This window comes from Zonotrichia albicollis, chromosome 7 (assembly GCF_047830755.1).
Source record: "Zonotrichia albicollis isolate bZonAlb1 chromosome 7, bZonAlb1.hap1, whole genome shotgun sequence".
Lineage (NCBI taxonomy): Eukaryota > Metazoa > Chordata > Aves > Passeriformes > Passerellidae > Zonotrichia > Zonotrichia albicollis.
In genome coordinates, this window is record NC_133825.1 from 50,833,655 (window position 1) to 50,857,917 (window position 24,263).

At 46.5% G+C, this 24,263-nt stretch overlaps 4 long non-coding RNA genes across 4 annotated transcripts; 3 read left to right on the top strand and 1 right to left on the bottom strand.

Annotated features, from left to right (window-relative positions):
- The first annotated feature begins 445 nt into the window (after positions 1 to 445).
- LOC141729731 (uncharacterized) lies at positions 446 to 4,175 on the top strand. The gene is made up of 4 exons (XR_012581182.1): positions 446 to 1,068; positions 2,651 to 2,715; positions 3,334 to 3,397; positions 4,099 to 4,175. It is a non-coding gene; the product is annotated as an uncharacterized LOC141729731 (long non-coding RNA).
- Positions 4,086 to 10,502, bottom strand: LOC141729729 (uncharacterized). Its single transcript, XR_012581180.1, has 3 exons — positions 10,374 to 10,502; positions 5,764 to 6,007; positions 4,086 to 4,211 (listed from the first exon to the last, which is right to left on the bottom strand). It is a non-coding gene; the product is annotated as an uncharacterized LOC141729729 (long non-coding RNA).
- Positions 10,503 to 11,818: 1,316 nt separating this feature from the next.
- LOC141729730 (uncharacterized) lies at positions 11,819 to 21,554 on the top strand. Its single transcript, XR_012581181.1, has 3 exons — positions 11,819 to 11,933; positions 12,831 to 12,931; positions 21,075 to 21,554. It is a non-coding gene; the product is annotated as an uncharacterized LOC141729730 (long non-coding RNA).
- A 47-nt stretch (positions 21,555 to 21,601) lies between these two features.
- LOC141729509 (uncharacterized) lies at positions 21,602 to 22,360 on the top strand. Its single transcript, XR_012581014.1, has 2 exons — positions 21,602 to 21,720; positions 21,869 to 22,360. It is a non-coding gene; the product is annotated as an uncharacterized LOC141729509 (long non-coding RNA).
- The last annotated feature ends 1,903 nt before the right edge of the window (positions 22,361 to 24,263 follow it).

Consider the following 24,263-nt stretch of genomic DNA (forward strand, 5'->3'; position numbering starts at 1 on the left):
GTTAGAGGCAGGGTTTTTATTTTAAATGATATGAATGTAGATATTATTGGTATATATTTCTCAATATTGAGATATACAATCAAGATATAAATATATATATAAACACAAAATATAAGTAAATAGAGATAATAGGAAGAGATGTAATGGAGAATACAAATAACAGCATACGTAAGTATACATTTTAAATGTAAATGTGAATATGGACCTGAAAAACAGAATTTTAAAAAATATTGAAATACAGTTGAGAAGAAAGGGTTTTCTTTTTGGCTTTAACGTGGGTGGAGGCAGGGGTTTTATTTTAAATAATGGAAGTGCTACAGAAGTAAAAATCCTCACACAGAAAGATATAATAAATATATAAAGATCTGAATAAAAATACGAAAAAAAAATAGAAGTAATAGGAAGAGTTGTAACAGAGAATATAAATTTATAAATAAATGGGAAAATAGAAATGCAAAATCGAACACACATCAGTATAGAATTTAAATATAAATGTGGATCTAAATTTGAAAAATATTATTAAAAAAAAAAAATGAAATACAGTTGAAATGAAAGGGGTTTGTATTTGGCATGTATGGGTGGACGCAGGGGTTTTATTTTGAATCCTGCAAGTGTTAGAGAAGTAAAAATCCTAAGAGAAATGTATACTTCCAATGTAAAAATAGGTATATTTCGAGCGGGGCCGAATTGTTCGGAAGAGGCGAAGAGCCGAGTGTTGCCGAAAAGAGGCGACTGGAGCCGAAGAGCCGAGTGTGGCCGAACAGAGCCGACTTGAGCCGAAGAGCCGAGTGTAGCCGAAAACAGCCGAGTTTACACCAAGAGCCGAGGATAGCCGACTGGAATCGATAGCCGAGGGTAGCCGACACTGGCCGCATTTAGACAATGCGCCGAATGTGACCGAGTTTCGTCCAACCGTGCCGAGTTCGGCCGTAGAGCCGAACTGAAACGAGTTTAGACCAAGAGCCGAACCAAGCCGAATTGAGCCGAGTTTCTTGAAACAGAACCGAAGGACGCCGCAGCGCTCTCCCTGCAGGTCTCCGGGGCACACGGCAGGGGGCGCTGTATAAAGTAAGTATAAAATATCAACTATCTATAAGAAGAAATAAAAGCTCTATGTCATGTGCAGCAGTAGAAAATTTCAGGCTCCCAGGGAATAAATAGTTTTCTTTACATCATTTTCGTTTTGCAGGTTTTTTTTACTCCCAGGTAGCCTGAAAGTTTCTACTGCTGCTTTTTTATTCTTAAGCTAGAAAGGAAAACCAAGATCAGAAACAGAAGAAAAGGAAAGGAAAAGGAAAGGGAAGGAAAGGAAAGGAATCAGGAGCACCAGAGGGAAGGGAAGGGGTGAAAAGCAGAGTGAAAAAAGAAAAAAGAGTTGGAGCGAAAAAGAGAGGGCATTCGGGAGGAGCGTTGCTGCCTCAGGTCCTTCCCCGCCCAGGGGCGAAGGACCCGTTTGATGCCCGGGAGGGACTGCAGCTCCCGGTGGCGGAGGACGGAGCAGTGGCTGTCAGCCCGAGACTACAACTCCCGGCAGGCCCTGCTGCCGGCGAGGCGTGTGACGCAACGGCTGGCGCGGCACCGGAGTGGCTGGCGTGCCAGGCGGCCGCGCGGGGCTGTGCGCGGGCAGCTCCCGGCGCCGCGGCGGCGACGCCGGAGGGGCGAAACCTCCGTCTGGCCGCCCGCACGGAGCTGAGCAGCGCGGAAGGGGCGTCGGCCCGGTTCTTCGGCCTTACTGAGCGGTAGCGATGGCGGAGGGCGAGGCGGTGCTTTGCTGCCGCGGGCCGGGAGCTGCAGGAGCCGCCCCGGGCGAGCGGCGCCGGGCGCTCCCGCGGTCCCGGTGGGGCGGCTGCCCTCAGGCTGGCGGAGGCGCAGCAGCCCCCGAGCTGCAGCCGTCTCCCTCGGGCTGTTGCCGGTGCTGCGGGCGGAGGCGGCTCCGCCGCGTGTTGGGCGTTGCGAGCAGAGAGCGCTGCCATATCGCCGGAATGACTGGGCTGCTGCCTGCGCTAGTGCTCGAGGCTCTTTCTGCCATGCAAACGGATGGAGCGGCGCTGAGCGGTAAAGCCAGAGATGGCCGGGAAAATGCCCAGCGCAGGGAGCAGGCGGGCTGTATCCTTCCGATGGCACAGGTGCGATCTGCAAACTCATCCCCTTCTGCCCCTGCCCTCCCCAGCCCCAGGGAAAGTGCTTTCCAGCATTGTCGGGCTTCTGAAAGACAAAACTTGTGATTTGACACTAGCATCCAGAAAAGCTTTCTGTCTAGATTAGCAAATGCCTAAATTGTTCTTGGTTACATCCCATGACCGGTTTTAGGCAGTGACTTTATAGTGCTTTTAGGATTTTCTTGTACAAAGGTGAGAAAATAGGCAGGTCTGATAGCGGTTTCACTTTTTTTCTACTTCACGTTCCATGAGATTCTTTTATCCAAGCACTTGTTTTAAAATTGTACTGTAGGCGTTTATGGTTCACTTTTTTTTTCTTTGCAGCACCTGTGACTTTTTTTTTTCCCTAAATCGGGAGTAAATATAGCTGAGTAAAATGACCTTGGTTTTCTTCTTTCTTTTTCAACTGAGTTGTTTTTATTAAAAATCCTATTTGCCTATAGAAAAAGTGGGTATGTCCTGTAATATATCCTAGCTTTTCTTGTTTGCAGGGTACTCAGAAAATATGTCTCCCTTAGAGTCCCACAGAAACGTTCTCAGTGCGATCTCTGTCAAGGTATGCATTTACAAATAAGTGATCCCTTTAGATATTTGACTGTGTACCTTTTCCTGTAATTCAGAGCTTGCGTTCCGTGGCTTTTATGATAAACCTATAAAACATGTAAAAATGGTTTTGCACGTCTTAATTGTTGCAGGCAGCACTAAGTGGATTTAGAGCCTGTTCTTGACCAGACAAAGGGAAAAAGTGTGACTTTGATGCTGAACTTGTCATTTTTCATTGGACTTGTCTTTAATTATTCAGGAATAGAGAGAACTAGAAAAAGAGAGAAATAGAATTGGTTATTGAGCACTCCTCAAATGCTCACCGTGATTCAGTGCAGAGCCGAAGTGAAGGGTGATGGAACAGAGCTCTGTGCTTTAGAAGGAAATAAATTTAAACCTGACCTCCACACAGTGTCTCACTAACTTCTGTTGTTTCAAAATACCAAATACGTTTAGGAAGTGTTGGAAGTTAGTATTTTGGGAAAGAAATGGCAGTTCCACAGAACATTGCATTTAACAGAGGCTCTCGGAACGATTCACGTTGTAACTGCTGTCACTGCAATCGGTTGGTGGTTCAGCCTTGAAATGTGCACTTGCCCTTCTATAAAGCACTGTTTTGTTTGCCTTTCAGTGCTATGAGTCTTGATAAATTGGAGAAGAGCCCAAGAGAAGTTTTTCATCCCTTGATATAAAAGGTAGGAAGTGACTTTTTTTGGTTTGGTCCTTTTACTTTATTATTTTCTGGAAATAAAAGTAATTAAGTATAGGTACGACTGGTTTGTTTCTTCCAGTAGCAGGTGATAATAATAGTAGTAGTAATAGTAAAAATAATAATAGAAATAATAATAATAATAGTAACGTAATACTACTGAAACTGTCTTTATCCATTGAACTGGCCATTTCAAATCAAAACTTGTAAACACAAATCAAACCATCATCCTTGTAGAATCTTTCACGGCAGTGGGCTAAAGATCCTGGTTTTGTTGACAGGATTTATCGGTTCTGGAAGAACAAGAGGGAAGTACAAGCCTAACTACTTCTAGCTCACAGACCCGCCCAGTGAATACAGCTTTGTATTTTGATGGGCTTGAGATGACTTTGAAATCGATTCCTCATTACAGTAAAAAAAAAAAAAAAGTTTTTTTGAACGTGACAGCAGAAATAACTTTCAGTACCAACTTAATAATAATAGATCACCAATTTAAGTTAAAAATTCATGCTATACTATCAGAATTTAAAGGTAAAATATTATGTATGAGGTGATGGTATAAAGTGTATGTTCTAATGTGTAGGATGTATGCAAAGATAGATACATACCTGAAAGTCCTTAGAGGAAACAAATTTTTATGTCTGCTGTTTGACTGTTTATCATGCAATATTTGGTTTTATTTCCCAGGGATCGGTGAATTTTAACTTTGGAGTCCTCTGTGCTAAGGATGCTCGGCTTACAGATGATGAAATGTTCAGTAATGGTGAGTTTTTCACCTTCTCTTTAATTGCTATGTTGATCTGAATAAGAAAAAAACAAAAGCAAGAGAAAAAAAAAGGATGGTTTATTATTTTTTTACGCTGTTATGTTTGTTTCCTCAGTATTTGCTGCAGCTCTGCTTACCCAAACTTTGGGTTCCTTCTGTCCCACTGGGAGTCGCCGGATTTGGTTGCATCTGGTGAAATTCACCCTGAGACCTTGGAGAACCAGCTCAAACTACGTGAGAGCCATTTGCAGTTCTCTCCAGACACCTGGAGAATGGGTGATGCTTCTGAGGATCTGGCAAGTGTACTTCTATCAAAACTCAGTCTGTGAAATTTCTGGGGAAAACCCTTCTGTGTACCGAAGGGTTCAAACTCTGGTGAGGATCCAGTTATCAGGTGCTCACCTGGATGGTTCCAGCTCTTAAAGCGAACACTTGTACTCTTGCCCTGTAGTTTATATCTATCGTATTTTTGTTATTTTGCAAGATTTCACGGCTTTGCAAAATATTGTGCATTTGACTCTTTGGAACCTGTCAGATCGTTCTTTGGTGCAGGACCACCTCATGGGACACTTGGCTGCTGTCCTGAAGGGGTTGGTCGTAAATCCTGGAGGGTTTATAAGTCTTCTGTCCCCAGGGAGCTATCGTGCTTTGTTTGCTTTTGTTCTGTTTGTTAGGCGCTGCTTCTCACTGGAAGTATGAATTTCAAACTACCCTGTTCTTTTTTTAACTGTTTTCCTGGTTCTCTCCCTACGGCAGGGAAAGACTCTCGTGTCCTTGTCGTCAGGCTCGGTGCTGTCCAAGAAGATACAGAGACTGAAAAAATCCTAAGAAGCAAAATATGACTGCAGGGAAAACAAGCTGGAGAGAACAAAAGGTGGTATTGTTATCCTTACGCTCTATTAGAAACATCCACTGTGCTTTGATGTGGTAGCTGCCAGGGGCTTGTCAGCTCTTTGTAGGCAGGTGTGGGTGTTCACTTGTAGGTTTTTTCTCTGGACAAGTTAACTCAATCTTTGCTAAGCTTATATTTGCAGATTACTCTCTAGCACAGTCCAGCATGACATTTTTGAATGTTGTAAAAATACCATGTTACTTGGAAATTGCTAATGATGAGAAGCCTTAGGGAAAAAAGAAGATTTCAGGGTTGGAAGATGTGAGAAGAATTTTGTGGGGATATGAGACTGAAATAAAGCGCACGTGAAGCTGGACTGGCACGCTGGCAGATCCCCTATTAAAGAGTAGTGCTTAAATTAGCCTGGGAGTTGCCCATTGTTTCTGTAGAAATCAATGTTTCCTGGTCTTCAGAAGTAAGCTGCTTTGAAAAGCTGGAAGGTGCAGTATAGTGACAATCCGTGTGCTTTGGATTAAAAGTAGATTTCAGAAGGGTGATAGGCTTTTGTCTTTTCCTAGAAGTCAATGTAATCCTATCGAGGAGTTTTTAATTCTGTGTTGCCATGTCATCCCTCAGAGCCCTGTCGTACTAATCGTCATACAGATACAAAACAAAACATCAGACCCTGTCCCAGCCACTTGGAGCCCAGAACACGATTTCCTCAGGCTGCCATTTGTCTGCCATCGGTACTCACCACGGAAGCGAGCCGGGGATGTTGCAGCTGTTGGGAACAAACCGCTTCTCGTCACACAGAAATGGAATTCGGACGACGCCTCGGCCAGCCCCTCTCTGCCGTCGTCTCCTGAATCTGCAGCAGAGCAGTTGCAGTCCGTCCGGGTACGTGTAATCCAGCTCCTGACGATCTGAGCACACGGAGCAGCGCTCAGCTGCCGTGGGGGCTCAGGGAAGGCAGAGTGTGCATTGTCATCTTCCTGAACCTACAGACCAATCAAAGTGAGAAGCCACAGGTTGGAAATCACTCGCATATATGCTAAATAAAACTTGCAGATTTATTTAAGAATTGTTTCTGCTTGTTCTTTTTTGTGCTTCTGTGCTTAGAAAACATCCCTATAAAATCAGTTCAGTTCATCAGTTGAACCTTTGTTTGCAGACCCTCACTGAGCAGAATCTGTTGCAGACTCAGTGCACGCTGCGCTGGAGTGTGAGGAGCTCAGTGCACTGCCGGGAGTGTGAGGAGCTCATGTGTGCTACTTTTTGCTTTAGGATGCTCTAAGGTATTTATTCCTTTTGGGATACATGATGAGAATTCCCAAGAGAGGTAGTTATAAGGTATGATATTGGGAAAAAAGCCTGTGTGGTTGGAATGTTGTTGTTGTCAAAAGTTAATTTTTTCTTAGCCAGTAGTTAGCTTTTTGCTTTATTTTTGTGGTAGCAGTATTTTATTGTTTAAAAAATTGCTTCAAAATAACTTCAGTGGCTGGCCATCGGTACCTTGTTCAGATTTGCCTATTTGCTTGTAGCTAAAATGTTCGCATCTTATCATTCTGTTTAAGAAACTGCTGCCCAGCCAACTAATAACTGAATATCTATCTGTCTGGGACACGGGGAGAGGATTTAGGTAATGTCTTTGGTTCCAGAAGAGAGTTCCAGTGTAGTTTCTAAATAGAGAAGAAGAGGGTGAAGACTCGGGGCTCTGATGCCATTGGGGCACTCCAAGGTCTCCAGGAGAGGAAGCCCCACTGGGGTGCAGGAGCAGGTGTGTTCTCATGTAATATAGAATAAATTATAAATATAAATATGAAAATTATAAACATGAAAATATTTTTAAATAGCTAAATAAATCAGGTTTTTTTATTTGTCAATAGGCAGTGTTTTGATTATAAAAATTATAAATGCAAATAATATAAAGGTAGAAATCTAAGTATAGGAATATATAATAAATAAATATATATATATATATATAAAGTTTAAAAACATAAGAAAAAATTAGTTGTAGCAGTAGATATGATACATAATATAAATAAATACATTTATAGAAATTTTTTCAATGTTCTAAAAATACCATGTTACTTGGAAATTGCTAATGATGAGAAGCTTTAGGGAAAATTAAGATTTCAGGGTTGGGAGATGTGAGAAGAATTTTGTGGGGATGTTAGACTGAAATAAAGCACACTTGAATTATTATATATAATATATAATATTATAATATTATAATGTATAATATTATATAAAATATATATTATATATAGTTTTTAATACACTGCATCAAAAGAAACTATAAATATAAATGGGAGTATAATTATACTAAGTATAAAAATATTTCAATATCGTTTGAAAGAAGGTTTTTTTTATATTTATTTGGTTAGAGATGGGAGCTTTATTTTGAATAAAAGTATTATAGAAATAGAAATCTAAATATAGAAATATACAATCTATAGAGAAAGATATTTGTAAAAACACGATCGAACGACGCCTCCTTCGGCCGAATGGAACGAGCTCAGCCGAAGCAAGGCGGGACCGGCCGAACCTGACGGCCTCGAGCGAACCGAGGCCAGGCTTGCGAGGCTGCCTGAACGGAGCCGAGCTCAGCCGAACCGAGCCCGCTGCTCTCGTGCGCGCTAATTAGCGCGAGTGCGGTCACCGCCTAATGAGCCCCTGTGCCGCCCCGCGCTCCCGGTCGTGTCCGTGCGATGGGCGGGCCGCCCGCGGGACGCGGCAGCAGGAGAGCCCCGAGCCGGGCGAGTTTAACGTGAGGCGGCGCCGCTTGCCCGCCCTGAGGGAGCCGAGCCGAGCTGAGGCGCGCCGAACGCATGGAGAGCGGCTCCGAGTTCGGCCGAAGCAAGCCGAACGCACGGAGAGGCTCCGAGTTCGGCCGAATGAAACCGAGGCGCGCCGAGCACACGGAGCGGCTCCGAGTTCGGCCGAATGAAGACGAGCGCACGGAAAGGCTCCGAGTTCGGCCGAAGCGAGCCGAGCCGAGCGCACAGAGTGGTTCCGAGTTCGGCCGAAGCGAGCCGAGCGCACGGAGTGGCACCGAGTTCGGCCGAAGCGAGACAAGCCGCGCCGAGCGCCTAGAGCGGCTGCGAGTTCCGCCGAAGCGAGCCGAGCCGCGACGAAAGGCGAGTCCAGCCGAATGCAGCCTACAATAGCCGAGTTTAGCCGCTTACAGCTGAATTTAGCCGAGCAGCTGTGAGCCTTGAGGTGAGCGTGTATCATTACCGGCTTGGGATTGAATGAAATGCACTAAGGAAACCAGCGCTGGGGAGGGAGGCAGGGAAAGCCTCTCTTAACGTTTACCAATTCTTCCGTCAAACTCATCACGGCAGGACAGGGTGAAGACTGAAAGTGTAAGAAGATGTGGAGGGAAACAGAGAATCTGACAGGAGCATCGAACGCACAAGTGCACGAATTTCGCTTTTTGCTTGGATGTAAACTCAGAAGTTGTAAGGAATTTGGGAAAGGGACATTTCAGAAGGAGAAGGAGGAGAAGAAGTTGTTGTTACAGTCCTGGCAAAATCTTTTGTTCTAGCTAATAAAAGAAGTTAGTTTAGAAAACAAAAAGAAAAAAAAATGTAGTTTTTCTTTACTTGACTATTATATTCATTGGTGGTATATGGTGTGTTGTTTTATTTCTTGGTATTATTAGCTCAGTGTAAGTTGTTTTTTGAGTGAACTAACTTTCTGGATGGGTTGGTTTGTATTTGAGGCAGGATTGATTTCAATAGGTTTCTTTCATAGACTTCTGATAGGTATTACTGGGGTTTTGGTTTTGTTTACTGTATGCATAAACATACAGCTTTGGTTGGGCCAGCTGGGCTGCCGGAGTTTGTGGGTGTGAATTTATTCGATAGCTTTTGTTAAATGCAGTTTTTTATTTTTGAAAGGTTTTTCAATGTAGTGGTTTTAAGGTGGTTTTTAAGAACTGATTGTATTGTTTCATGTTGTTTGTAGTTGGTGTACAGTAAGGGATGTGGTGTGAGTTCTTGAACGTTATGGTTTTGGTGTTCCTAAGTTCCGTTTTCTTTCTCGTTCGATAGGTTTTTTTAGTTTTATTGTTGGTGACAGGGGCATTTATGTGGTGGGTTTTTATAGGCAATATGTTTTTTAATGTGGGTAGTGATATTTTTTAGTATTTTAACAGTTTAGATTTTTTATTTTCATGCTTTGTATGAGGTTTTTTTGAATTGCAAAATAACTTTTATAGATTATTGGTTTTTATTTGTGCATTAGCATAAAGGTAGAGCTTTGGGGGCTTTTTGAGTCAGTTGTACAGTTTTGAGTCTAGTGAGTTGGTTTGATTTAATTTTTAGTGGGTGTTTGTTTTTCTTAGCAGTTGTGTCATTTTCAAGGTGTATTTGAGTTTTTTGGGGTTTTTGAGATATTGGTTTAGGAGGAAGTTGATGATGAGCATGTGCGGAGCTTTTGGGCTAGTTATAGTGGGATTTAAAATTTATTTTGGGTTAGGTTTATTTGAGTTTTTATTAGGGTTCAATGTTGTGGGATGTTTCTTCCGTTAGTAATAAAAATAGGTTTTGTTTTGATGTGCTGCGATGGGATGAGCGTGTGCTGCGTGCCGGTGCTGACAAAGGGTACGGTATTGTTGTGGTTCTGGTGTGTCGGGTTAATGAACTTATATGGTTTAATATAGAGATGAAAATAGAAATAAATATAAATTTAAAAAGAAATATAACATTAGAGTGGTAAACATAAATATAGATAACAGATGCATATATAAAACTATAATTCATCGTATGGAATTGTAACATATTGTCATATAGATAAATGATAGTCTATTATATATATACAAAGATATATAAATATAGATTGTAAATATAAAAATATTTAAATACAGTTAAAATAAATTGGGGGTTTTATTAGGTTATAGGCTAGTGTTTTTAAAATAAATAATATAAATAGAAATAAAATAAAAAATCAGATGCAAATATATGTGGAAATACAAATATCTATAAATATTTAATTGAAATAAATATAAGTAAAAGAAATATATAATAGAGAAATTTTATATCTATAATCAGCATAATCTGCTGATTATGCTATTGTGTTGAAATACTTGGCCTCCACTGCAGTAGCCCCACACTTAACTCGATGGCCTCCCCCAGCATGTCCCAAAACACCTGGATGCAGATCAGCTTAAGCTTCACTGATGTGATAAACAGAGTTCACTCTTTAAAACTTTTACAAGTTTAATAAAGGATAAAAGGACAAAATAATCCAGCACTGGGATGCTTTTAGCACACAGCCAAAGAGCACAGAGGTAGCTTAAAATCACGTTCACTATATACTGTTACATTGCTGAGGTCACGTGCATATTCATTAACTTACACATTATTCAAACATTCCTTTGACTTTTTGATGTTCCAGGAATTCTCTTGTTTAGTTTTAACCTCTGACTTGTCTGCAGAATATTCTGTAAATTAGGTCTACATATTTTATTTCTTCCTGTAGTTTTATCCTGTTGCTTCACACTCCCTGATAACGCCCGATAAGAGTCGATAAATCCTTCCTGGATGCTTAAGCTCTTTTTGTCACTATTATCTTATCACTTGGTAGGGGCAGTCTGCAGTTATAAGAAACAGAATAATTGCTTTACACCGTTTTCTGAGTTAGTTACATAGAAGTATTTTAGTTTCTATTTTAACATTTTGCTAAAGCCTACGATAAATTTATCACGCTACTATTCATATGAAATATACAGTGTATACATAAACTGACATATTACACTATACAAAGCAGTTAAAAGTAAGTATAAGTTTTACCATATCAAAATACTTGTAATGCAAAAAGCTATTCTATGAATGTGAAAGTCAATATTGTTTTATCATCTATAACATCCGACGACGAGGGTGAGCAGCGGGCCCGCAGCAGGCAGAGGGCGGGCAGGGGGACGCGGGCACTTAACTTTGGCCAGGGTGCTGATCTCGGCCAGTCGGGGCAGGCCAAGTGCCCGCAGAAGTAGAAGCACTGCGGTACAAGAGGCACCCAGAGCCCGCAGCGGGCGCTGCACGCCCTCCCCGCTCCCGAGCCCTCTCCTCACCAAATCGCCGCCGCTCCCTGGTCCGCCCTGCTGTCGCAAAGACGACCCGGAATCCCTCCCGGGCTACACTCCTCTCCGCCCCCTGCCCCGAGTGCCCAAGGGAGCGCTCCGGTAGGGGCTCTGCGGGGGTCTTTTCGCCGGGACCTGGGCACGAGAGAGGGCCGGAGAAGGGGACGGGGGTTTCGCGAGCGGGACCCCCGGCGCCTGCGAGCCCTTCGAGCACCCCGAGCTCCGCCCCACGCTCCCAGGGGCCTCAGCCTGACGGCTCCCAAACCTGCCAATCACGGCTCGCCTTTCTCAGCCCGCCCCGTCCAATCACAGCCGCCCTGTCAATCCGGAAGCGGTCCCGCCGATCTCAGCCCGCTCAGTGGCGGCTCGACCCCTCAGACTGGCCCCGCTCCCGCCACCGCCGCTTTGGGAGCCGGCGGAGCAGTGTCCTCGCTGCCTCGGCAGGCGCTGTTGCGGACGGGAAGGGCGGCCGGGAGCTTCCAGTTCAGGTCCTGGTCGGGATCAGGTTCTGGTCCAGGGAAACGGGCAGGCGGCGGGGAGCAGGCTGACGCGGCCACTGCAATGGCGGCGGCGGGCGCAGCACTTGAGGGGACCGCGGGGAGTCACGGAGCCGAGCGCGGCGGGAATGGGCGGGCTAGGATTGGTGGAGCCGGCAGGCGCTGCCTCGGGTTGTGATTGGCTGGCTACTCCGGCCCTGGGGCATAAATAGCGTGCGTTGGGGCGGCAATGGCGTCATTTCGGCGGTGAAGCTGGGAGCGACGGGAGCTGCGGATGCGTGATCTGAGGAGCGGCGCTGCGCCAGGACGGGACCCCCGCGGCAGCTGATCCGGGGAGCGCCGGTGAGCATGGACGCGACGCCTGCGGTAGTATCTGGGGGCCGGCCGTGTCCAGTTCTTTCTGCCGCGCCCTGCGTGGCTCGGGTAGCCGGCGGCTGGTGTGGGGCCTGGAGTGGCGCGGAGGGGGGGGGGGGGGGGGCGGCAGGCCCGCCTGCTGTCACTGGGGGCTGGGAAGTAGCCGTTTCGCGGTTTCTGAATTTAAAGAAATGTTCAGAATACGAGGAATAAAGCTTGCTTTTTTGCATTTTTATTACTTTAGTTTGGTTTTACTTGTAATTTTGTTTTCTTTATTGTGTTGTTTTATTATTGCTCGTTTTATTACGTCTTTTTGGTTTGATTTGTTTTCTTTACTAGATATCTCATGTTAATTTGGTAAGGGTTGTGGGACTGGAGCTGGACCACCAGTTGTGAGAGCAGTGGGCACATAAAACCCCAGGGTGTGGAATAATGACTTTGGCATGAGTCAGGCCCAAAACAATGTGGAGTAGTGGAAGTGCTGGGGCTAGATAAATGCCTTGGGAGGAAGGCATGGAGCTGCAGCACCAGGCCTGCAGGTTATGCCTGGGGGTTCCCAGCCCCTGCCCTGTGGTGCCATCGAGGGGCTGAGTGTGTGGGGGCTCAGAGGGTTCTAGGGCCCAAGAACCAGCCCAAGGGTGCACTTTGGGATGGGGGAGCAGGAGTTCAGTGGCTATTCCCAGCCCCTGGAGCTGCCTGAGGGGAGGTGAGGGGGCCTTTGTGCAGGTGCTGGCCTGAGAGCCACGGTGAGGGGGAAGGTGGATGTTGAGCTTCAGGCCTCCAGTGTCCCCAGAGTTGGGATGCCACTGAGGTGGGTGGGTGGATGCGACAGCTTCTAGAAATATTGAAACGATGGCAGTAACTGATTTGTGGCCTTATCAACAGCCCCAAGGTGCAGTGAGAAGCATGAGCGGCTTTTAGCTGCAGCCAGTAGGAAGCTGAGGAACTGGAGCTGAGGCAGCAGAGCTGGAGGAGACAGAAATATGGTACGGTTTGGGGTAAATCCCCTGTGGGGCGGGGATAGGGATTGTGGAGCGGGGAGGTGACCGCATGGTTGGAATTGAAATTGCTCTAAGGACTGTGATCTGAGCTCAAGAACTAGAGCTAAAACAAAGATCCCGTCCTGAGAAGCAGAAGTAGTATTGTGAGGCACTACCGTGAAGATGTTGAGCAGGAAGTGCAAGAGAAGAGCTGGCAGTAAAATAAAGCTTGTGGGTGGAGAGCTGAAGGAGCTGAAATCACTGGGCCTGCACTTGTCATCATTGTGGGACTGGAATTGCAGCTTAACACATCATAGCAATATAAGGCCGTTCTGACACTCTATTGTTCTTGCGCCGAGATCACTGTAGTCCTGTGACATGGATGCAGGGGCTGGGTATTGTGACCGATAGTAGAACAGCAGGTGTGGAGTGGGAGAGGGGGGCTGCAAGCTTGCGCCTGAAAACCCCGTCGATGCTAGGATATTGCCTGCGCCGGTGATGGCACCTCTTGGGGCGCAGCTGAAATCTCTGTGGGTCTTGGAAATGGACTGCTGGGCTGGCACTTTGAATGAAAATGGCAAAGGCACTAGATCTGTGAACGCGGCTCTGGGCATCCAGGAGAACTAATGCAGGGGTGGGCAAAGTGACTGGGGACTGCTCGGTGGGAGCTAAAATCACTGCAGGGCTAGGATATGGATAGTGGGGTGGGCTTCCAGAGGCTCGTGCGGGAGCTGAATTGTTGCCGAGCTGGGGCCAAGAGCAAGATGCTGCCATGTGAAGCTGGAGCTGGAAGAAGAGAGCTGGCAGTAAAATAAAGCTTGTGGGTGAAGAGGTGAAAGAGCTGAAATCACTGGGCCTGGTCTTGTCATCATTGTGGGTCTTGGATAGGGGCTGCACACAACATAGGAACTGTAGGGCTGGCACAGAGACCGTAAAATAAAGCTTGTGGGCGAAGAGGTGAAAGAGCTGAAATCACTGGGCCTGCACTTGTCATCATTGTGGGACTGGAATTGCAGCTTAACACATCATAGCAATATAACGCCTGTACTGACACTCTATTGTTCTTGCACCGAGATCACTGTAGGCCTGTGACATGGATGCAGGGGCTGGGTATTGCGACCGATAGTAGAACAGCAGGTATGGAGTGGGAGAAGGGGGCTGCAAGCTTGCGCCTGAAAACCCCGTCGATGCTAGGATATTGCCTGTGCCGGTGATGGCACCTCTTGGGGCGCAGCTGAAATCTCTGTGGGTCTTGGAAATGGACTGCTGGGCTGGCACTTTGAATGAAAATGGCAAAGGCACTAGATCTGTGAACGCGGCTCTGGGCATCCAGGAGAACTAATGCAGGGGTGGGCAAAGTGACTGGGGACTGCTCGGTGGGAGCTAAAATCACTGCAGGGCTAGGATATGGATGGTGGGGTGAGCTTACAGAGGCTCGTGCGGGAGCTGAATTGTTGCCGAGCTGGGGCCAAGAGCAAGATGCTGCCATCTGAAGCTGGAGCAGCACAGAGCTGGAGCTGGAAGAAGAGAGCTGGCAGTAAAATAAAGCTTGTGGGTGAAGAGGTGAAAGAGCTGAAATCACTGGGCCTGGTCTTGTCATCATTGTGGGTCTGGGATCGGGGCTGCACACAACATAGGAACTGTAGGGCTGGCACAGAGACCGTAAAATAAAGCTTGTGGGCGAAGAGGTGAAAGAGCTGAAATCACTGGGCCTGGTCTTGTCATCATTGTGGGTCTGGGATCGGGGCTGCACACAACATAGGAACTGTAGGGCTGGCACAGAGACCGTAAAATAAAGCTTGTGGGCGAAGAGGTGAAAGAGCTGAAATCACTGGGCCTGCACTTGTCATCATTGTGGGACTGGAATTGCAGCTTAACACATCATAGCAATATAAGGCCGTTCTGACACTCTATTGTTCTTGCGCCGAGATCACTGTAGTCCTGTTACTCGGATGCAGGGGCTGGGTATTGCGACCGATAGTAGAACAGCAGGTATGGAGTGGGAAAAGGGGGCTGCAAGCTTGCGCCTGAAAACCCCGTCGATGCTAGGATATTGCCTGCGCCGGTGATGGCACCTCTTGGGGCGCAGCTGAAATCTCTGTGGGTCTTGGAAATGGACTGCTGGGCTGGCACTTTGAATGAAAATGGCAAAGGCACTAGATCTGTGAACGCGGCTCTGGGCATCCAGGAGAACTAATGCAGGGGTGGGCAAAGTGACTGGGGACTGCTCGGTGGGAGCTAAAATCACTGCAGGGCTAGGATATGGACGGTGGGGTGAGCTTACAGAGGCTCGTGCGGGAGCTGAATTGTTGCCGAGCTGGGGCCAAGAGCAAGATGCTGCCATGTGAAGCTGGAGCTGGAAGAAGAGAGCTGGCAGTAAAATAAAGCTTGTGGGTGAAGAGGTGAAAGAGCTGAAATCACTGGGCCTGGTCTTGTCATCATTGTGGGTCTGGGATCGGGGCTGCACACAACATAGGAACTGTAGGGCTGGCACAGAGACCGTAAAATAAAGCTTGTGGGCGAAGAGGTGAAAGAGCTGAAATCACTGGGCCTGCACTTGTCATCATTGTGGGACTGGAATTGCAGCTTAACACATCATAGCAATATAAGGCTGGTACTGACACGGTATTGTTCTTGTGCCGAGATCACTGTAGGCCTGTGACATGGATGCAGGGGCTGGGTATTGTGACCGATAGTAGAACAGCAGGTGTGGAGTGGGAGAAGGGGGCTGCAAGCTTGCGCCTGAAAACCCCGTCGATGCTAGGATATTGCCTGCGCTGGTGATGGCACCTCTTGGGGCGCAGCTGAAATCTCTGTGGGTCTTGGAAATGGACTGCTGGGCTGGCACTTTGAATGAAAATGGCAAAGGCACTAGATCTGTGAACGCGGCTCTGGGCATCCAGGAGAACTAATGCAGGGGTGGGCAAAGTGACTGGGGACTGCTCGGTGGGAGCTAAAATCACTGCAGGGCTAGGATATGGACGGTGGGGTGGGCTTCCAGAGGCTCGTGCGGGAGCTGAATTGTTGCCGAGCTGGGGCCAAGAGCAAGATGCTGCCATTTGAAGCTGGAGCAGCACAGAGCTGGAGCTGGAAGAAGAGAGCTGGCAGTAAAATAAAGCTTGTGGGTGAAGAGGTGAAAGAGCTGAAATCACTGGGCCTGGTCTTGTCATCATTGTGGGTCTGGGATCGGGGCTGCACACAACATAGGAACTGTAGGGCTGGCACAGAGACCGTAAAATAAAGCTTGTGGGCGAAGAGGTGAAAGAGCTGAAATCACTGGGCCTGGTCTCGTCATCATTGTGGGTCTGGGATCGGGGCTGCACACAACATAGGAACTGTAGGGCTGGCACAGAGACCGTAAAATAAAGCTTGTGGGCGAAGAGGTGAAAGAGCTGAAATCACTGGGCCTGCACTTGTCATCATTGTGGGACTGGAATTGCAGCTTAACACATCATAGCAATATAAGGCCGTTCTGACACTCTATTGTTCTTGCGCCGAGATCACTGTAGTCCTGTTACTCGGATGCAGGGGCTGGGTATTGCGACCGATAGTAGAACAGCAGGTATGGAGTGGGAAAAGGGGGCTGCAAGCTTGCGCCTGAAAACCCCGTCGATGCTAGGATATTGCCTGCGCCGGTGATGGCACCTCTTGGGGCGCAGCTGAAATCTCTGTGGGTCTTGGAAATGGACTGCTGGGCTGGCACTTTGAAAATGGCAAAGGCACTAGACCTGTGAACGTGGCTCTGGGCATCCAGGAGAACTAATGCAGGGGTGGGCAAAGTGACTGGGGACTGCTCGGTGGGAGCTAAAATCACTGCAGGGCTAGGATATGGACGGTGGGGTGGGCTTCCAGAGGCTCGTGCGGGAGCTGAATTGTTGCCGAGCTGGGGCCAAGAGCAAGATGCTGCCATTTGAAGCTGGAGCAACACAGAGCTGGAGCTGGAAGAAGAGAGCTGGCAGTAAAATAAAGCTTGTGGGTGAAGAGGTGAAAGAGCTGAAATCACTGGGCCTGCACTTGTCATCATTGTGGGACTGGAATTGCAGCTTAACACATCATAGCAATATAACGCCTGTACTGACACTCTATTGTTCTTGCACTGAGATCACTGTAGGCCTGTGACATGGATGCAGGGGCTGGGTATTGTGACCGATAGTAGAACAGCAGGTGTGGAGTGGGAGAAGGGGGCTGCAAGCTTGCACCTGAAAACCCCGTCGATCCTAGGATATTGCCTGCGCCGGTGATGGCACCTCTTGGGGCGCAGCTGAAATCTCTGTGGGTCTTGGAAATGGACTGCAGGGCTGGCACTTTGAATGAAAATGGCAAAGGCACTAGATCTGTGAACGCGGCTCTGGGCATCCAGGAGAACTAATGCAGGGGTGGGCAAAGTGACTGGGGACTGCTCGGTGGGAGCTAAAATCACTGCAGGGCTAGGATATGGACAGTGGGGTGGGCTTCCAGAGGCTCGTGCGGGAGCTGAATTGTTGCCGAGCTGGGGCCAAGAGCAAGATGCTGCCATCTGAAGCTGGAGCAACACAGAGCTGGAGCTGGAAGAAGAGAGCCGCCATCTTGGATAAGGCTTTGTTTTAATCGGTAATTTTAAAAATTAGGGTTAATTTTAAGGGGTAATTATAAGGGTTGCGGTTCATTTTAAGATTAATTGGGGTTCGGGGTGGGGTTGAGGCCTCAGGGTGGGGCTCGGGGTGGGGTTCAGGCCTCGGGGTGGGGCCCGGGGTGGGGTTGAGCCCTCGGGGTAGGGCCCAGGGTGGGGTTGAGCCCTCGGGTGCGGTTGGGGGCGGGGTAAGGGCTAGGGTTAGGGTCAGGGTTAGGGTTAGGGTCAGGGTCATGCCGCTTCCTCCACCACCGGCTCTATACACAGCACCACAGTGGGCAAAAACTGCAGCACCTTGCATGCATCCTTCCGCGTCTCTCCCTCTGCCGGAACATGAGGAGCTGGGCACAGCTGCATCACCGAGAGATCCCTCCGCAGTGCGTAACCCTGCACAACCGATACCTGATATCCCTAAAAAATCATAAGAAGCAAATATGACTGCAGGGAAAACAAGCTGGAGAGAACAAAAGATGGTATTGTTATCCTTACCCTCTGTTAGAAACATCCACTGTGCTTTGATGTGGTAGCTGCCAGGGGCTTGTTAGCTCTTTGTAGGCAGGTGTGGGTGTTCACTTGTAGGTTTTTTCTCTGGACAAGTCAATTCAAACTTTGCTAAGCTTATATTTGCAGATTACTCTCTAGTACAGTCCAGCATGACATTTTGGAATGGTGTAAAAATACCATGTTACTTTGAAATTGCTAACGATGAGAAGCTTTAGGGAAAAATACGATTTCAGGGTTGGAAGATGTGAGAAGAATTTTGTGGGGATGTGAGACTGAAATAAAGTGCACTTGAAGCTGGACTGGCACGCTGGCAGATCCCCTATTAAAGGGTAGTGCTTAAATTAGCCTGGGGGTTGCCCATTGTTTCTGTAGAAATCAATGTTTCCTGGTCTTCAGAAGTAAGCTGCTTTGAAACGCTGGAAGGTGCAGTATAGTGACAATCCGTGTGCTTTGGATTAAAAGCAGATTTCAGAAGGGTGATAGGCTTTTGTCTTTTCCTAGACGTCGATGTAATCCTATCGAGGAGTTTTTAATTCTGTGTTGCCATGTCATCCCTCAGAGCCCTGTCGTACTAATCGTCATACAGATACAAAACAAAACATCAGACGCTGTCCCAGCCACTTAGAGCCCAGAACACGATTTCCTCGGGCTGCCATTTGTGTGCCATCGGTACTCACCACGGAAGCGAGCCGGGGATGTTGCAGCTGTTGGGAACAAACCGCTTCTCGTCACACAGAAATGGAATTCGGACGACGCCTCGGCCAGCCCCTCTCTGCTGTCGTCTCCTGAATCTGCAGCAGAGCAGTTCCAGTCCGTCCGGGTACGTGTAATCCAGCTCCTGACGATCTGAGCACACGGAGCAGCGCTCAGCTGCCGTGGGGGCTCAGGGAAGGCAGAGTGTGCATTGTCATCTTCCTGAACCTACGGACAAATCAAAGTGAGAAGCCACAGGGTGGAAATGAGTCGCATATATGCTAAATAAAACTTGCAGATTTATTTAAGAATTGTTTCTGCTCGTTCTTTTTTGTGCTTCTGTGCTTAGAAAACATCCCTACAAAATCAGTTCAGTTCATCAGTTGAACCTTTGTTTGCAGACCCTCACTGAGCAGAATTTGTTGCAGACTCAGTGCACGCTGCGCTGGAGTGTGAGGAGCTCAGTGCACTGCCAGGAGTGTGAGGAGCTCATGTGTGCTACTTTTTGCTTTAGGACGCTCTAAGGTATTTATTCCTTTTGGGATACATGATGAGAATTCCCAAGAGAGGTAGTTATAAGGTATGATATTGGGAAAAAAGCCTGTGTGGTTGGAATGTTGTTGTTGTCAAAAGTTAATTTTTTCTTAGCTAGTAGTTAGCTTTTTGCTTTATTTTTGTGGTAGCAGTATTTTATTGTTTAAAAAATTGCTTCAAAATTACTTGAGTGGCTGGCCATCGGTACCTTGTTCAGATTTGCCTATTTGCTTGTAGCTAAAATGTTCACATCTTGTTTATCATTCTATTTAAGAAACTGCTGCCCAGCCAACTAATAACTGAATATCTATCTGTCTGGGACACGGGGAGAGGATTTAGGTAATGTCTTTGTTTCCAGAAAAAAAGTTCCTGTGTAGTTTCTAAATAGAGGAGAGAGGGGTGAAGACTCGGGGCTCTGATGCCATTGGGGCACCCCAAGGTCCCCAGGAGAGGAAGCCCCACTGGGGTGCAGGAGCAGGTGTGTTCTCATGTAATCTAGAATAAATTACAAATATAAACATGAAAATTGTAATCATGAAAATATTTTTTTAAATAGCTAAATAAAGCGGGGTTTTTTTATTTGTCAGTAGGCAGGGTTTTGATTATAAAAATTATAAATACAAACAATATAAATGTAGAAATCTAAGTATAGGAATATATCATAAATAAACACAGATATAAAGTTTAAAAACAAGAAAAAATTAGTTGTAGCAGTAGATATGACACATAATATAAATAAAAATTTAAAAACATTTCTAGAATTTTACAAATATATAATTATTAATACACTGCATCAAAAGAAACTATAAATATAAATGGGAATATAATTATACTAAGTAAATTATATAAAATTATTATACTATATAAAAATATTGCAATCTCGTTTAAAAGAAGGGTTTTTTTGTATTTATTTGGTTAGAGACGGGGTTTTTATTTGGAATAATAGAAGTATTATAGAAGTATAAATCTAAATATAGCAATATACAATCTATAGAGAAAGATATTTGTAAAAACACGAGCGAACGACGCCTCCTTCGGCCGAATGGAACGAGCTCAGCCGAAGCAAGGCGAGACCGGCCGAACCTGACGGCCTCGAGCGAACCGAGGCCAGGCTTGCGAGGCTGCCTGAACGGAGCCGAGCTCAGGCGAACCGAGCCCGCTGCTCTCGTGCGCGCTAATTAGCGCGAGTGCGGTCACCGCCTAATGAGCCCCTGTGCCGCCCCGCGCTCCCGGTCGTGTCCGTGCGATGGGCGGGCCGCCCGCGGGACGCGGCAGCAGGAGAGCCCCGAGCCGGGCGCGTTTAACGTGAGGCGGCGCCGCTTGCCCGCCCTCAGGGAGCCGAGCCGAGCCGAGGCGCGCCGAACGCACAGAGCGGCTCCGAGTTCGGCCGAAGCGAGCCGAGCACACAGAGCGACTCCGAGTTCGGCCGAAGCGAGCCGAGGCGCGCCGAGCGCACAGAGCGGCTCCGAGTTCGGCTGAATGAAGCCGAGCCGCGCTGAATGTACAGAGCGGCTCCGAGTTCGGCCGAAGCGGGCCGCGCTGAGCGCACAGAGCGGCTCCGAGTTCGGCTGAATGAAGCCGAGCCTTGCCGAGCGCACAGAGCGGCTCCGAGTTCGGCCGAAGCGAGCCGAGCCGCGCCGAGCGCAGTGAGAGGCTCCGAGTTCGGCCGAATAAAGCCGAGCCGCGCCGAAGAGGCGCATCCAGCCGAATGCAGCCGACAATAGCCGAGTTTAGCCGATTACAGCCCAATTTAGCCGAGCACTTAAGTTATTCTGCAGCCCTTTGACTTTTGTCCTGACTTTTTTTCAGATGCACCTCCTCAGGTGACTGCAGCAGTTCCTTAGGTTCCATCTTCTCAAAGGGTACAGGGCTCAAGAATTCGTCTTCCAGAGAGTTATCTCAAGTCCTGGCTGGTATTGTATCTGCCTATGTTGGCTAATGTTGTATGTACCTCTATTGTGTGTACCTATGCTGGCTTATACTGTATGTACTTATACTGTATGTACTTATGTTGGTTTATACTATATGTACTTACATTGGATGTACCTATATTGGTTTATATTGTGTGTACCTGTGTTGGTTTATACTGTATGTAAGTGCGTCACCTTATATTGTGTGTACTTACGCTCTGTTTACACTTGCACTGTTTACCTCAGCCTATATTGTGTGTACTTATATTGTACCACTTACGATCAGAGCTGCCCTGCCCTGGCACACAGTCACAGTTAGGTAGAACAGTTATAGAAATTTTACTCTTCATCTGTCTTTTGTGGGATTTTGGGTAGAAAGTTTATGGGTCCAGAGTGGGGACAAGTCCTAGCTGTCAGTTAGCCACTCGTTGACCCTTCCTGTTGTCTCACAGGTCCCCGAGGCTGCTGATTTCCCCAGGATCTGCCATTTACTTCAAGGAGCAGCAGCCAGAAGATGTGTCACAGCACGTTCTTCAGCGTCTCAGGTAAGGGCCGCAGTGAGCGTGTAAGTGGCAAGAGTGTGTCAGTGTGTGTGAGAGCACGTGGCTGTGTCTGTCTGTGTCTGCTCGTCTCTGCATGTGTGGGCACATGCTGACTGGATTTAACCTTGTGTGTGTGACTTTTGCTTTTCAGGTTTTGCAACTCATTTTTAAAGTCAGAATAAAAAATCCTCAGCCGGGTTATATTGTATGTACTGACATGGAATGTACCCATGTTGGCTTAAAACCCAGTAAAACAGACGATGATGGGCAAGAAAAAACCCAGAAAAAAACCCCAACAAGATGGGCAAGAAAAAACCCAGAAAAAAACCCCGAAGATGGGCATGAAGAAACCCAGAAAAAACCCCCAAGATGGGCAAGAAAAACCCCAGAGAAAACCCAGAAAAACAATTCCAAGGAGGGCAAGAAAAGACCCGGAAAACACCCGGAAAAAATCGCAACCAAAGTATAAATATATAAATGTCTTTCAAATATAGAGAGAATTTTTAAATTATTTAAAATGCAAAATAACATAAATCAATATCTGCATATAAGATCCATAATACCAGTAATACTGTATATATCTGATTATAGTGTATTATAGGAAATAGATATAAATAAATTTATATCAATTTTATGTTTATCATATCTGTCATTTGTTATATATTACACCATATTGATATAAGTTTTTTAAAGCAGTTTAACATAAAGGGGGGTTTTGTTTTTTATTTGGCAAAAGCAGGGGTTTTAGTACAAAAATGATAAATACAAATAATATAAAGGTAGAAATCTAAGTATAGAAACAGATCATAAATAAGTAAAGGCTAATATAAAATTAAAAATCTAAGATAAAATAAGTTGTAGCAGTAGATATGGTACATAATTTAAAAAATAATTTCTTTTTATTATTTGAATAGGACACATATTATATATCATGATTAATATAATGCTTAAATATAAACTATAAATATAAATGGGAATATAGTCATGCAAGCTATAAATATAAAAATATTTCAATATAGTTTAAAAGAATAGAGTTTTTTTGTATCTGTTTAGTTAGTATGGGATTTTTATTTTAAATAATTAAAATTACATTTCTATCATGCTTTTAACATAGAAATATACAATAAATATAGAAAGATATTTTTTAAACCACAAAATATAAATAAATAGAAACAGTAGGAATACACAGAATATATTTTATAAATTACATGCTACATCAATGTCCACTATAAATATGCATGTGAATATAAATACGAAAAATAGGACTATCAAATTGATTTTAATAGGATTTTAAACCAAGGCGGTTTGTTTGGTTCTGGTCGGATAAGAGGCAGGTTTTTGGCATTTATGTCAGAGCAGTTTTTGGCTGGGGTCGCCCCTGTTCTTTTTTGCCGCCGTCGCTGCCCGCAGCCCCGAGGCGCGCTGCGCCCCCATCTGGGGCGGGCGGCAGTGCTGCCGCCTTGTGGGCAGAGCGCGGTACTGCAGCCGTGCGACGGCAGGCAGGCGAGAGGCCGCCATGCTGGGAGTGGCGTGTCGCGGGTGTCTCGGACTTTTCGTTGACCTTCTCGAGATGGCGGGGAAGTGGAGGACCCCGGTGGGTGTAAGTGAACTGCCTGCATGGAATACCGACGTCATGGCGGCCCCGACGCATTTTTCTGTGGCGTTTCAAGCGTATCCGATAGATGCTGTGGGCTCAGCGACGCCGCGAGTGGGCGTATTTTTGAGGGTTTGTGACAGGCATCTGGGTAAACCTTCCCTCTGTGCGCCGGGGTCCTCTCATGCTCGCTCTCCCGCCCTCAGCGAGCCGAGGATGGCCGAAAAATCCCGACTTGAACCGAAGAGACGAGTGTTGCCGACAACAGCCGACGTGAGCCGAAGAGCCGAGTGTAGCCGAAAACAGCCGAGTTTACCCGTAGAGCCGAGTGTGGCCGAAAACAGCCGAGTTTACCGAAGAGCCGAGTGTAGCCGAAAACAGCCGAGTTTGCCCGAAGAACCGATGGTAGCCGAAAACAGCCGTGTTTACCCGAAGAGCGAGTGTAGCCGAAAACAGCCGAGTTTACACCAAGAGCCGATGATAGCCGACTGGAATCGATAGCCGAGTGGAGCCGACACTGGCCGCATTTAGAGAATGTGCTGAATATGACCGAGTTTAGCCGCACCGTGCCGAGTTGGGCCGAAGAGCCGAACTGAAACAAGTTTAGACCAAGAGCCGAAGCAAGCCGAATTGAGCCGAGTTTCTTTAAACAGAACCGAAGGACGCCGCAGCGCTCTCCCTGCAGGTCTCCGGGGAACACGGCAGGGGGCGCTGTGCCTGCAGTGCGCCGGGACAGACGGCAGGGGGCGCTGTATAAAGTAAGTATAAAATATCAACTCTCTATAAGAAGGAATAAAAGCTCTATGTCACGTGCAGCAGTAGAAAATTTCAGGCTCCCAGGGAATAAATAGTTTTCTTTAAATCATTTTCGTTTTGGAGGTTTTTTTTACTCCCAGGTAGCCTGAAAGTTTCTACTGATGCTTTTTTACTCTAAAGCTAGAAAGGAAAACCA